The sequence below is a fragment of the Orcinus orca genome, chromosome 5 (assembly GCF_937001465.1).
Source record: "Orcinus orca chromosome 5, mOrcOrc1.1, whole genome shotgun sequence".
NCBI classification, from domain to species: domain Eukaryota; kingdom Metazoa; phylum Chordata; class Mammalia; order Artiodactyla; family Delphinidae; genus Orcinus; species Orcinus orca.
Genome location: NC_064563.1, coordinates 60,617,095 through 60,621,439, shown reverse-complemented (window position 1 = coordinate 60,621,439; position 4,345 = coordinate 60,617,095). Strand labels below are relative to the sequence as shown.

At 35.6% G+C, this 4,345-nt stretch overlaps 1 non-coding gene across 1 annotated transcript; it reads left to right on the top strand.

Annotated features, from left to right (window-relative positions):
- The first annotated feature begins 2,812 nt into the window (after positions 1 to 2,812).
- LOC117201611 (U6 spliceosomal RNA) lies at positions 2,813 to 2,915 on the top strand. Its single transcript, XR_004483652.1, has one exon. It is a non-coding gene; the product is annotated as a U6 spliceosomal RNA (small nuclear RNA).
- Positions 2,916 to 4,345: the final 1,430 nt, after the last annotated feature.

The following is a 4,345-nucleotide window of genomic DNA, read 5'->3' as shown; positions in this document are numbered from 1 at the left end:
ATTGCACTATTTATGGTCACTGTGAAATGTATTTTATGGAGTTAAAAATCAGCATATAAGATTTGATAGTATATTTATCACATTTGGGGAAAAAAAAGCAGACTATTTCAGTCCTTTATTTAAAAAGATGTCTAATCAATTCACAAGAAATCTATAAAAATAACACTTAAACATCTGAATAAAGGCTCACTTTACACATGAGAAATGCAAATTAAAACTACACTAAGATGCCACCCCTCACCTGTCAGATTGGTAGAAATTAAAAAGAATAGCAACACTCTTTTGCAGGGCTGTGGGGACATAGGCGCTCTCACATATTTGCTGGTGCAAAAGAAAATTGACACAACCCTTTGGGGATGAAATTCAGCAATATCTAAAGCACTTACACATGTGTTTACATTTTGACGCAGTGATCCCACTTCCAGGAACTTTTCCTGAAGATAATAATAATAATATGAAATACGTATACACAAGATTGTTTTCACTGTCATTGAAAAATACTGAAAACATCCTAAATGCCATCCATAAGATAGTTGTTGAATAAACTATGGAACATCCACACAATGGACATTCTTTTATTTAAAAGGAATGAGGACGATGTTTATGAACTAATAGACAGGGATTTTCAGGATATCGTTAAGCACAGCATTACGTCAGGCAGATGTTTGTGGTTTAAAGCTTTGGTAAAATGTTTTTGTTATGGTTACTTTTCCCATTCTTCGTAAATACTCTTTTTTAAAACTAATTTTGTCTTCATAATTATGTTTTCTTTTTCTTAAACAAACAAAAAGTCTCCTGATTTCTATAAACTTCTGGTTATACAAAACCAGCATTTTCTTCAGACTTGTGGACTATGGTATGTAAGTAAAACATGTATTGTCTTTTACTTGATTTTTCTGATAGGTTTTTCACCAAAATTACTCCAAAGCATTTTTCTAAAGTAGCAGTTCTCAAACCTACCTGAGCATCACAATCAGTTGTGGACCTTTAGGGTAACTGAGATTCCTGAGCAATACATAAGCTGCTCAGGAACCTGTGTTGTCTGAAAGCCCTGTAGCTGATCCTGAGACTCACTTGGGTTTGGGAACCTCCACTAACATGTTTACAAAATAAGAAAAAATAAAATTATTTTTGCTCTGTATTTTTTTATCTAGTAGTTTGTGGTAATTATCAATAACTTATTAATCAGAGCTTAACTAATTGGCCAAAAGTGTCTCATCCTGAAATTGGGCGATTTTAAAAACAAAATAAACAGTAGTGAAGAATTCTGCTTGCTTCACACAGCAGTTTAGTTGAATGATACCTGGACTAAAAGCCAGTCCCCAGGAATTGATTCCTGCCTCTGATACATTCCTGGCCTGTGAGTTGGCAAGGCAGTTAATGTCAGTATCTGGTTTCTCTTTTGTAAAATGTGTACAGTTTGGTCTTTTTCACATAGCGCTGAGAATCAATGAAGATACATGATATAAAGTGTTCTTGTACACTAGTAAGTATTATAATTCTGAATATAGTTCTCATTATGTTTGAAAGCCTGTGTATTTATTATATTTTTTAAAAGTTTAATTGTATATTTAGACTGTGTTATTTTTATATATTAACATCTATCATCTATCTATCTATCACATAACTATCTCTTTCCATTCATTCATCTATTCCACCACCTTCCCTGTGAATTAAAACAAAACATGAACTTTGGTTACTTGGGAATACCACGTTTGCCTGTATTAATGCCAGTGTCAGCATCAGGCAACTCACAGAGGATCTGAGGTGGAGTCATATACTGAACATCTAAGGCAACATAGAAATAACTCTCCTGGTGATGAACAGGAGTTCCAGACTTCTTTAAAAGACAGACGAATGATTATGTTCCATATGATCTAATATAAACATTTACATCTATTAAGCATATATCTTTCATAAATTCTGGCAGAACCAAATACAATTCACAAACAGTTATTATATAATTGCCTTATTTTCTGATGCATATTGCATACCATTATTTCAGAAAACATACCAAGTAAAATCATATTTATCTTAGATAAATGCATCCTGTATATTTTCAATAAAGTGAGAGAAGTCACCACAATAACTTAAAAACCACATATGGCTGAGAAAAATGCCAAAGGGGGGAAAATTAATTTTGATTTTGGTGGTATGTTTCCTGAGCTGGAACAGAACCCTGAATTGCTGGTGGCATTCACACCTCTTCATTACTGCCGTTAGCAATTCTTTATCTACTTCTGGAGTCTGTAAAAGCTGAGTGTATCAGAGAGACGCCAAATTCATATATAACTCCTGATACAGTGTTATGAAAATGATTCATTAATAAGCAATATTCAGACCTCTGTGATGAACTGTGGAGTCCAAATCAATTCACAGAGGACATTTCTCAATCTTTTTTCTTTTCACATTCTCTTATTTTGAATACATTCAAAGTAAAATCATGGCTACTGTAATTCTGTAGCAACTTTCAAGCTGAGAACATTGTGTTAACTTATCATACAATCATACTCTGTATTCTGGTCCTTAGACAGGTGGCTTTCACATCTTTTTGATTGAAAGCAACTGTAAGAAATATATTTCATGCCCTGACGTGGCACACTCACCACCCTCCCTTGCAGCAAACACATACAGTTAAGAAACAAAATTTTTGAAATAATACACTTACTTATTATTACCATTTTTACTTGTTCTATTTTCTTCTATTCTGTGTCTTTGTAAAATACTGGTGACTCAATTAAATTGATATAATGTTCCACCAACATGCAGCTGAAAAAAAACTGCCTTATTGGTACTGTCCAAAACTACTTGGAGTTCTGAGCTTGGCAACAGCACACTAAAATTGGAACAACTGGAGATTAGCATGGCACCTGGGCAAGGATGACACACACATTTGTAAAGAATTCCATATTTTTAAAAAAGTCACTTGGGGAATTGTCCAATCATGGATGAATGGACAAGCAAAATGTAATATATACAAACAATGGAATATTATTTAGCCTTTAACAGGAAGGAAATGTTGACACCTGCTAAGACATGAAGGAATCTTGGAAACATTATGCTAAGTGGAATCAGCCAGTCACAAAAGAACAAATACTTTATGATTCCACCTGTATAAGATAGCTAGAGTAATCAAATTCATAGAGACAAAAAATAGAATAATAGTTGCCAGGGCCGGAGGAAGGACGAATCAAGAGGTATTATTTCATGGGTATAGAGTTTCAGTTTTGCAAGATGAATAGAGTTCTTCGGTTGGATGGTGGAATAGTTGCATGAAAATGTGAATGTACCTAATGCCACTGAACTTTACACTTAAAAATGGTTCAAATGGTAAGTTTTATGTTATGTATACTTTACCACAATTACAAAAACATCACTGGACAACACAAATTTCATTGATATATTTCAGATTGATTGAATCAGAGGTTGGGATCCTGAATCTGGGAATTTTTAAGAGCTATCCAGGTGAATTTGATGCAAAGTGGTTTGGAAATCACTGCTTTAGAATATAACTATGACTTTCTCTCCTAACACCCACATTCTTTTGCCATTTCTCTGAGAGAAACAAGAAGTGTGTAGTGAGACCCTGCAGATCCTAATTTTACTCCTGATCAGGATTTTTTTTTTTTTTTTTTGGTACGCGGGCCTCTCACTGTCGCGGCCTCTCCCGCTGCGGAGCACAGGCTCCAGACGCGCAGGCTCAGCGGCCATGGCTCACGGGCCCAGCCGCTCCGCGGCATGTGGGATCTTCCCGGACCAGGGCATGAACCCGTGTCCCCTGCATCAGCAGGCGGACTCTCAACCACTGTGCCACCAGGGAAGCCCAGGATTATTTTTTTAAAAAGATTAAAATTTACCCTCCCAAAGACCTCACCTCCAAATAGTATTAGGATTGGTCATTAGGATTTAACATATGAACTTTGGGAAGACACAATCATTCAGAACATAGCAGCTATCTTTTTTTGTGTGTTTTATATACCAAGTCCTGTACATACATTAATTTATCTAACATGGCAGTGTCCCATTTAGGATTTTTATTTTATTGATGAGGCAACAGAAGCTCAGAAAAGTTAATACCTTGCCCAATGTCTGAAAGCCCATACCTGATGGAAACTACATCTATCTGGCCCCCAAACTTTTAGTCTTTTCAACACTATCCTCCTTCTCTGCACAATTTTATTCCATTTTTCCACAGCACAGTGGAGGAGACCTCATTATTGTCATTTTAAAAATAAGAAAAGAACCTCAGGGAGATGACTTTATGAAGGTCACCCAGGAAGGCTTCCACGTTTTGATTCGATTTTCACACATAAAATAGAGCAATTTTACCTCTGAGAAATATATT